The sequence below is a fragment of the Xenopus laevis genome, chromosome 5S (genome assembly GCF_017654675.1).
Source record: "Xenopus laevis strain J_2021 chromosome 5S, Xenopus_laevis_v10.1, whole genome shotgun sequence".
Lineage (NCBI taxonomy): Eukaryota > Metazoa > Chordata > Amphibia > Anura > Pipidae > Xenopus > Xenopus laevis.
In genome coordinates, this window is record NC_054380.1 from 5,990,716 (window position 1) to 6,001,874 (window position 11,159).

The window sequence follows — 11,159 nt, forward strand, 5'->3', positions numbered from 1 at the left end:
TGCAGAATTTGCAGGCGGTGCAGTGCTAAAATATTCTCATGAGCCGGAGAGGAAGAAGATACAGTATATGAAGAGATGGATGTGGGTTCATCCTCTTGAAGGGTTGGTTCACCTTTAAGTTAACTTTTTGTATGCTTTAGAATGGTTGTTTCCAAGAAACTTTTCATTACTTCTTTTTTATAGTACTTCTTTGGAGTCTTTCCAGCTTTCAAATGGGGGTCACTGACCCCGTCAAAAAAACAAATGCTCTGTAAGGCTACAATTGTATTGTTATTGCTACTTTTTATTGCTTATCTTTCTATTCAGGCCTCTCCTATTCATATTCCAGTCTCTTATTTAAATCAGTGCGTGGTTGCTAGGGGAATGTGCTAAAGGTACCAGAATGCTGAAACTGCAGAGCTGCTGAATAAAAAAAATAACCCCAAAAAAACCGCAAATAAAAAATTAAAACCAATTGTAAACTCTCTACATCCTACTTATAGTTAACTCAAAGGTGAACAACCCCTTTAAGAAGAGGAATGCCGCCTACTTTCAGAAGTCAGTGCCTTTCAATCTTTAAAACTGTCCTAGGTACAGGTATGGGACCCGTTATCTGGAAACCCGTTATCCACAAAACTACGAACAACGGAAAGGCCATCTCGCATAGATTCCATTATAACCAAATAATTCCGATTTTTAAAAATGATTTCCGTTTTCCTTGCAGTAATGCAAAAATACCTATTACTTGATCCCAACTAAAGGTGGCCATACACGGAGAGATTCGCTCGTTTCGCGATGTAGCCAAACGAGCGGATCTCTCTCAGATATGAGAAAAGGCACACTGGAACACAAGATGTGAATGCAGGTGAAAACCTTGCAAAATATTTATTACTGGAAATGCAACGTTTTGGGGCAAGCCCCTTTGTTGACTTTCGGCCAGATCTCGATCGGGGAAGCCCATCGGGGGGCCCCCATACACGGGCCAATAAGCTGCCGACTCGGTCTGTCTGCAGCTTTTATCGGCCCATGTATGGCCACCTTAAAACCATGCTTAGCTCTTTAACTTTTAACAGGGATATTATACAGACCAATTATATATCCCAAAAAATACAGATGGTTTGCGTGCCCTTTGTTCTCAATATACCCCTAACATATTATTTGTTTACTTATACAGGTATGGGACCTGTTATCCAGAATGCTTGGGACCTGGGTTTTCCAGATAAGAGATCTTTCCATAATTTAGTTCTTCATACCTTAAGTTTAGTAGAAGATTGTGCAAACATTCAGGGGCACATTTATCAAGGGTCGAATTTCGAAGGGTTAATAAACCCTCAAATTCGACCCTCGAATTTAAATTCGATATTCGAATTCAAAGGATTTAGCGCAAATCCTTCGATCGAACGATGTAAAAATCCTTCGAATCGAACGATTTTAAGCGATCGATCGAAGGATTTTTCTTCGATCAAAAAAATGTTAGAAAAGTGCTGGGGAAGGTCCCCATAGGCTAACATTGTACCTAGGTAGGTTTAAAGTGGCGAAGTATGAAGTAGAAGTATTTTTTAAAGAGACAGTACTTCGACTATCGAATGGTCGAACGATTTTTACTTTGAATGGTTCAAATCATTCAATTGAATTTGACCCATTCGATGGTCGAAGTACCCAAAAAAAATACTTCGAAATTTAATTTTTTATCATTCGAATTCCTCACTCGAGCTTAGTAAATGTGCCCCTAAATAAACCAAATGTTTTTTCTTCCAATAAGGATTAATTATATCTTCGTTTGGATCAAGTACAAGCTCCTGTTTTATTATTACAGAGACAGTGGAAATCATTTTTAAAAATTTGGATTATTTGGATGCAGAAAATTTAAAGTTTGGTGATAACTTTTATTGGCTAATTACTTGGATAAAATGGAGTCTATGAGAGACGGCCATCCCGTAATTCAGAGCTTTCTGAATAACGGGTTTATGAATAACTGATCCCATACTTTTAGTTCTTTAAATCAGAAAATGCATAGAAGTTCCAAACGATCATACCAAATTTGGGTCCAAACATGCGTTTGTGAGCAGAACATTTTAGAACGCTTTGCAGAGAAATGACATGAATCAAAGGAAAATATTATGAAGGGTTCAATGCTCTTCTGATCTCTGTACAGGCAATTGTGCAAGGCAACATCAGGCGGGGTCAGAAAAAAAATTAAAACACATTTTAAAAAAGCTTGATCAGAAGTCTATAAAATTGCACTTGCAACATGCTCATGGGGAAACTGAAGATTTATTAAGCATGAATCAGCAATAATCATCCGGGCTTGGCATCTTCTACTGTTACTTTCACACCTTCCCAAAACTCGTATCCATTGCATTATGTCTAAATGCTCAACAGTAAAAATGATGAATCTGAGATTTCTGAACGGTAAATAAAACACGCAGAATTTGATGAGCAGAGAGGTGAAAGTTCCGAATATTCTGAGATACAGGTTGGAACACAATTGCTGAGATCTGGAAACATTAATCAACATCTGACATTGCTGCTAATAATACATGACAGATCAGTAAATCTAATAATGTAAATAAAGTATCAACCTAAAAAAAATATTTAAATCTACTATCTGTATAATGTGTGATGCCAGACCTGGTACTGAGAAAATGCCTCATAATCAAGACATCTATCCCTGTGCAAAGAAAACAGCATAAACATTGCTTTTCTACAGCTACACATCATTATTCAAAGGAGAACTAAAGCCTAACTAAAGAAGTAGGTAGAAATGTTGTACATGATGTTTTGTGCTTCTGTACCAGCCCAAGGCAACCACAGCCCTTTAGCAGTAAAGATCTGTGTCTCCAAAGATGCCCCAGTAGCTCCCCATCTTCTTTTCTGCTGATTCACTGCACATGCTCTGTGCTGCTGTCACTTACTGAGCTTAGGGAGCCACTCACAATATACAGTACACATAGAATAGAAATGTCACAATATAAGGCTGATTAGTAATTAATACACATAATTACTACATGGCAGCACAGAAACCAGTGCAATTAGCATCAGAATTGAATAATCAGCAAACCTGTAGCATCAGCTTATATTACAGCCAGGGAAGCTCATTTTCTGCTGGATAATTAGTGACGACTTTAAAAGGGGACCCGTTATAGTTCCAGATTATTTTCTTGTTGTGTTTGTCAACCAAAATAAACTTCACCTATACTGAATAAATTATTTATATCTTGTTTCCTTCAGTCTTGGAATTACACAATCACATAATTTTGTGGACATTGTTATTAAAGCGAGCTTTGCATTGTGCCAACGTTTTGTTTATGTGCCACAGTTAGGGTTGCCCTCTGGCCGGTATTTTAACGCCATGGCCGGTTAAAATTATGGTTGGTCCCAATGTTATTAATAGGGAAAAAAGATAAATATACAGAAAGGCCGGTATTTTATTCCGGGAAAGGTGGCAACCCTAGCCACAATGGAGGAACTGATGCCCAGGCAATAACTACACAATTATAGACAGTGAGGAGGGAGGGGGAATATGACGAGGGAAGTGACATGTAGGAAGTGCTGAATGGATTTGGAAAGTGAAAGTAATTGTCTGCCCCACCTCTTAGGCATAGAGATAGGGCAGGCAATATATGATTGACAGGTGAGCTTTTTAAATATCTTTATAATTGTATGGATGTGTTATTAAAAGAATTTGGGTTTCCTATCTACTTTGAAAGGGACTTTCATTATACAGCTTTTTATGTCTGGGTGATAGGTCCCCTTTAAGCTTAGCTTTTCAATAGCTGCTGAAAGCCCACTGAGCATGTGCGTGTCACAGACACTCCTAACAAAATCCAAGATGGGAAACTCCTGTTACAACTGTGAAGGCATCAATCATTACCACTATAGAGCTGCTGAAACTTTAGGTTGGTTCAATAAGCTCAGTATATAAAACATGGCATTTCTAGCCATATTCATTTTTAGTGTTTAGTTCTCCTTTAAACTAGCGTTTGAAATGCATAAGTTCATGCTTGGCTCGACAACAGATGAAGAAAACGCACACACACACAGTTATGTCAGTTAAGATTCCAACTAGTGAGTCCTGCATTCAGAATTTCTGTATTTGCTGAAAATACTCTGCGTCACAAAATATTGGAACTCTTTATGCTGAGGAAAATGAGTCATAAAATACTGGGGTTGCTGCGGCACACTGCTGGGGTACACTGGGTCATGAAGTACTGCAGCCATATTCTCAGCCAAGTTTCCAAATAAAAAACTCGCTTTTAAGTGCACCAATGGGTGTGGCCTTACGTGACTGTGCAATTTTTTTGTGTGTTGCATACCTTTGTTTCCATCATTTAGCTCATTTTAAGAAAAATATTTTTTTGCATTGTATTTGCTAAAATAAAAAATCGCCTGTGGCAATGCACTTGCGGCACTTAGATTTCCAAAGTCGCCGAAATCAAAGCACCGTGTTTGCACTGGTGTTTTCTCATTTTAGCAGGTGGAAGACAGTTCAGGGAGATTGTCGCCCCGAATCTGCCCGTGTGCCTCTGCCCTAAGGGTGTAGACACATAGAGCTACTAGTAGCAGCTACTTGTCACGGCTACAAAACACCAGAAAATACCCTGCCATAGACAATACCTCCTTTTGCAGGTTGTGGGTCAATGGCCCTTCCCCATGAGCTTATTATGCCTCACTAACTCAGTTTGCATTTACAGACTCACGTTTGCTTTACCCAGATATGTTACCATGGGTGCTTTTCTGCAAATGCAGAGCATCACAGCAGGGTTGGTAGCCACCATAACTGAATTATATCCACAGACCAGGCTCCCAGATGGAGAGTTCAGAAGGGTGCACACCTGACCAGGTCGGTTTCATTGCATGTACTTCAAAATCAGTCACACAAATTCTGATGAAAGGCCACACTGATCTGCTTCAGTACATGTGCTCATTTGCTAAATGTTTTCATGGCATCTGAGTAGCTGGGAATCCTTTAGTAGTCTGCCTGCAGCACCCAAAGAACCCCTGCTGTAGAGTCCTGCGCAGAACCAATTTGTTAAACCCGAACATGACCCGCGACCTGCAACCCAAACCCGCATACTTATCCGATTGGAACCGCTACCCGACCCGCAAGTACCTTATCCGCAAGCCGATCCGCTCACCAAGAAACAGGAAGTGCTGTCATTGTATTCCAGAAGTGACATCATAAGAAGTAGGCGTGATCAGAAAAAACTAGTAAAACTGACTATTGAGAAGACACGCAGAACCGCCGACCCACGTCTATATATTTAGCAGCTCTATAGTTTGCAATTCAACAATCTGGTTGCTAGGGTCCAAATTACCCTAGCAACCATGCACTGATTTGAATAAGAGACTGGAATACAGGGTCGCACTGGGGGGCCCGGGGCTTGTCCAGGGCCAGGGCCCCCCGCCCACCTACTGCGACGCGCCGAACTGTGTGTATGCGCCACTCGAACACCGCCATGCGCAAAACGTTTTTTTTTTTGTCGGGCCCACCGGGTTTTTTCCCGGTGTCCCGCCGGGCCAGTCCGACACTGCTGGAATATGAATAGGAGAGGACTGAATAGTAAGATGAGTAATAAAAAGTAGCAATTATAATAAATGTGTAGCATTATAAAGCATTTGTTTTTTTAGATGGGGTCAGCGACCCCCATGTGAAAGCTGGAAAGAGTCAGAAGGCAAATAATTAAAAAAAACTTGAAAAAATAAATAATGAAGGCCTATCGAGAAGTTTCTTAGAATTGGCCATTGTATAACATATTAAAAGTTAACTTATATATACACAGGGCTGCTGGGAGTTCCAGTTATACAGGAGAGGCCTCAGTCATTGCCTTCTCTTGAGTTCAGACATTAATAGACAATAATTCGCAGCCTTTACCTTTGCGACAATTGCCTCACATTCCTTTGCTTGACTACAGTAGAATATCACCTACAGTCCCGCCACGAGCAGCAAACACCACAGGAAGAACCCGCGCTAATGACTAAAGGCAAATAAATGTATGGGCAACGCTTTCCCAAATCAAAGATGGCTGCTACGGTGGCCAGAAAGAGGCAAACAGCCTTGTAATGAACGATTGTTTTTATATGCACAGAGAGACACAGCTCTTGAGGTAAACATAAAGGGCCTGTTTTTCGCTCCTATCGCAACACAACCGGTGGCCTCAGACTGGATCTTCTACACACGGGAATCCCAGACAATTTCTCACGCAGCGCGTCAGCGTTTCCATGACTACAAGGTAACTTCAAAGTCTCTTACAGAGATTTATCCCTAATGGGCTTGAGAGGTGACGCGCAAAAACAACACGTGACGCACCATTATGTCAAAGCGCAACTATAGACGTTTAATCAGATATTGGCGTGTATTGGACTCATTCCTAGAGTCGCGGTACTAATTTTCCCTAAAGTGTAACTCTCCGCCAATCACATAGCGGCAAATGCCGCGTGACGTCATCAGACCGCGCCTCAGTGAGAGACTCCGCTACCGGCAAGCTGTGATGACCTTTTGTCCTAGTCTGGGTCATTCCCTATCCTGATTGGTGCTATAAAGAGCGTGCTGGTGAGTGTTCGCTATTATTTGTGGAGTTTTCTTCTGTGTGTTGCAGTTGCGCTTGAGCTACAGCTTGCGTTGCCTTCATGCTGGGACCGTGTGTGGCTTAGGCAGTCTCTCAGGGGTCTGGGGTGAATGAATAGTTGTAATTGGGGAATATACAAATCAATATACTTTACTTCTCTGCTATCATATGCCTGTGTGAATGATGCACTGCTGCCATGTATATATCACGACCGTTGCCATCTTTTCTGGGGGGGAAAAAAGCTTTATTCTTATTGGCCAGACCATTACAATTCCAGCCCATTCATTATTATTATTATTAAAGGAAAACTATACCCCAAAACAACGTTGGTCTCTATAAAAATATATTGTATAAAACAGCTCATATATAAATCCCTGCTTCATGTAAATAAACCATTTTCATAATAATATACTTTTTTTTTTAGTAGTATGTGCCATTGGGTAATCATAAATACAAAACTGCCATTTAAAAAAAAAAAGGAACGCCCCCAGGGATCATAGGATTCACGGTGCACACAAACATACCATACATGTTAGGTCACATGAGCCAATTTACATACAGTTCTGTCTTTTGCTTCCACACTTCTTCCTGTTACAGTTAGAGCTGCAGTATTTCTGGTCAGGTGATCTCTTCCTGTTACCGTTAGAGCTGCAGTATTTCTGGTCAGGTGATCTCTTCCTGTTACAGTTAGAGCTGCAGTATTTCTGGTCAGGTGATCTCTTCCTGTTACATTTAGAGCTGCAGTATTTCTGGTCAGGTGATCTCTTCCTGTTACAGTTAGAGCTGCAGTATTTCTGGTCAGGTGATCTCTTCCTGTTGCAGTTAGAGCTGCAGTATTTCTGGTCAGGTGATCTCTTCCTGTTACAGTTAGAGCGGCAGTATTTCTGGTCAGGTGATCTCTTCCTGTTACAGTTAGAGCTGCAGTATTTCTGGTCAGGTGATCTCTTCCTGTTGCATTTAGAGCTGCAGTATTTCTGGTCAGGTGATCTCTTCCTCTTGTAGTTAGAGCTGCAGTATTTCTGGTCAGGTGATCTCTTCCTGTTGCAGTTAGAGCTGCAGTATTTCTGGTCAGGTGATCACTGGGATGCACTGAATCCAGGATTCGGTTCGGGATTCGGCCTTTTTCAGCAGGATTCGGATTCGGTCAAATCCTTCTGCCTGGCCAAACCGAATCTGAATCCTAATTTGCATATGCAAATTAGGGACGGGAGGGAAATCACCTGACTTTTTGTCACAAAACAAGGAAGTAAAAAATGTTTTCCCCTTCCCACCATATGCAAATTAGGATTCGGTTCGGTATTCGGTCGAATCTTTCACAAACGATTCGGGGGTTTGGCCAAATCCAAAATAGTGGATTCGGTGCATCCCTAGTTAAAAGTAAGTAAGCTTTATCGGAAAGGTCTATATAAACACACCAGTAAACCCTCAAAGTAATGCTGCTCTGAGTCCTCTGTCAAAAGAAACAGCACATTTCTTTCCTTCTATTGTGTACTCATGGGCTTCTGTATCAGACTTCCTGTTTTCAGCTTAAACCTCCAGGGCTAGGGCTTGAGCATGCTCGGTTTGCTCCTCTGTCCCTCTCCCTTTTCCCCCCTCCCTCCTCTCTTCCCTGCTGTAATTTGAGCCCAGAGCTATGAGTGAGCAGGGAGAGACTCAGGCAGGAAGTGATGTCACACCAAGCTAATATGGCAGCTGCTATTCTAAACAAAGAGAGCTTCTAGAGCTGATTACTCAGGTATGGTAAAGCATTCTGCAGAATAAATATAATCTTATAGCTTGCAGTATTGTGGCTCATCTATTGGCAATAAATTGTTTCGGTAGCTTTCCTTCTCCTTTAATAAACTATCTGTTGCTCAAGTATGCATTTTGGGGGTAAAGTTTTCCTTTAACATTTATATAGCGCCAACATATTTCGCAGCGCTGTAAAGTAAATGTGTTTTTTTTTACAACTAAGTCAATGAAGAGACATTCATCACAACCAATACCGGTACAAAAGGTGAGGTTTGAATGAAGTGATTGTGTTAAAAAAGGCTTTAGTTCCTCACATTTTTATACAATCTTTTTGTTCAACCCACTGAATTAAAGCTGAAAGTCTGCAGTTCAACTGCATTTGAGTTGTTTTCATTTAAAATTCATTGTGGTACAGAACCAAAATTAGAAAAAAGTCTTCTCTGTCGAAATATTTATGGACCTAATTGTATGCTCTTCATCCAGTCGGCAAGCATACCTGATTGGCCAGTGTATTTACCATTCTAGGGCTACATAGTAAAGTAAAAGCCAAGTATTGGGGGCGGGGGGTTAGTGACCTTGACAACCAGATGTTGTTTGCATTTGCAGGCTGGAAAATGGGGAAGGTAGTAGCACCAATCAGGTCCGTCAACATAAAGGGGCACATTTACCTAGGGTTGAATATCGAGGGTTAATTAACCCTCGATATTCGACCGTCAAAGTAAAATCCTTGGACTTCGAATATCAAAGTCGAAGGATTTACCGCTATTCCTACGATCGAAGGAATAATCGAACAATTAAATTCATCGATTGAAGGATATTCCTTCGATCAGAAAATTGTTGGGAAGCCTATGGGGACCTTCCCCATAGGCTAACATTGGCCTCGGTAGGTTTTAGGTGGCGAACTAGGGGGTCGAAGAATTTTTTAAAGAGACAGTACTTCGACTGTCGAATAGTCGAACGATTTTTAGTTCGAATCGCTCAATTCGAAGGTCGAAGTAGCCCATTCGATGGTCAAAGTAGCCAAAAAAAAACATTCGAAAATCAAACTATTTTTCCACTATTCCTTCACTCGAGCTAAGTAAATGGGCCCCAAAGAGTAAAAGTTACTTCCACTGTCAATTTCACCTTTAAGGCGGTTCTAAAACTATAGATATTGTTGTTAAATACAAGGAATGACTGAAACAGACATCCTGGTACAATGAATCTTCATGTATAATGAATGTGACAACAAGGAAGAGTAGTGGTACTGAATAGTGTTTCTGACTAGTTTCCACGTTTGTTTTCCATGCATGGCCTGTCTGTAAACCACATAGAAAGTGAGAAGCAGCACATATAAGTTCATAATGACACATATGTTTAGGGGGTGCCACTTGCAGGCACTGGTTCTGTTTGTTTGGAATTTGGATGGTGCTTGGCCATCATCGCCCCACTCAGCACTAAGCACAAGAGTAAAGAACCGAGAGAGCAGTGGTTGTGCCCATGAAACCTGCATGCGTTCTGCCTGCTGATTTTACCTACTTATAAAGCACGTCATTTCGTTTTTTTATGAGATATATATTTCCTCTTTTTGTTTTTATTCAAATGCCTTTCTTTCATTTAGATCTGAGGTATGGGACTAGGAAACCTATGGAAGAACTACAAAGTTTTAATTGTTATGGGAACAGGTCTTGGACTTGTACATTGGGGATGGTTTTATATTAAGTCAAACCCAACTTTCCAGCCTGCAAAAGAAGTTACTCTAGACCCAGAACCTGCCGTAATGGAAAAAAACACAGTGAAAAAGGGCAAATAACGCCCCACTTTACTCAATCTAGGTATGTTTTCATAATGGTCTGTTAAAGATTCATCAAAATAGCAGTAAGGGAAGCTTTACAATGCCCAAACCCTGTTGAGACTGCTGCTAGAGCAAAAGGAAAATGGTGCCCCGGCTGTTAAAGGAAAACTATACCTCCCAAACAATGTAGGTTTCTATAAAAAGATATTGCATAAAACAGCTGATATGTAAAATCCTGCTTCATGTAAATAAACCATTTTCATAATAATATACTTTTCTAGTAGTATGTGCCATTGGGTAATCATAAATAGAAAATTGCCATTTTAAAAAATAAGGGCCGCCCCCTGGGATCGTAAGATTCACTGTACTCACAAACATACCAACAAACCATACATGTTAGGTCACATGAGCCAATTAACAGACAGAGTTGTGTCTTTTGCTTCCACACTTCTTCCTGTTACACTTAGAGCTGCAATATTTCTGGTCAGGTGATCTCTTCCTGATACAGTTAGAGCTGCAGTATTTCTGGTCAGGTGATCTCTTCCTGTTACAGTTAGAGCTGCAGTATTTCTGGTCAGGTGATCTCTGAGGCAGCACACAGACCATCACGAAATGGTGGCTCAAGGCAAGAGATGTAAAAGGGCAATATTTATTTTAATATATATTCCAGTTTGGTAAGATACTTTAATATGCCACTTAATATGATATGAACTATCTGTTGCTTAAGTGTTCATTTTGGGGGTATAGTTTTCCTTTAAGAAACATATAGTTGTACTAGGGTATTCATATTTTTAGGAAAATCATTTTCCTAATTAAATGCGTATCAACTTCTTGATTACTGTATTGTATGTCCAAATGTGGGAAACTGGAATGGTTTCAGTGCTTATTTTACCTGCTATTAAAATATTTCTAATAAGCTCTCTATGTCTGAAAATAAAAGTAACATTGCATGCGAATGAACAATCCATAGTTAGCATGCATAACCCATTACTGTCTCCTTTCTCTTCCCATTTATTTCAGCTAAAGCCTTGCCAGCCCATACATTCATTTGTTCATTCAAGGAGAATGATCAAAAAACAGACGTGGTTACGGAAGAACTGGCTGTG

The 11,159-nt window shown here is 40.5% G+C and overlaps 1 protein-coding gene across 1 annotated transcript in view; it reads right to left on the reverse strand.

Moving 5' to 3' along the window:
- Nucleotides 1-5,931, reverse strand: part of slx4ip.S (SLX4 interacting protein S homeolog) — a gene marked incomplete in the record, with an annotated part of 110,167 nt that extends 104,236 nt beyond the window's left edge. Inside the window, 1 exon segment of the mRNA NM_001091387.2 lies at nucleotides 5,855-5,931.
- Between the last annotated feature and the right edge of the window lie 5,228 nt (nucleotides 5,932-11,159).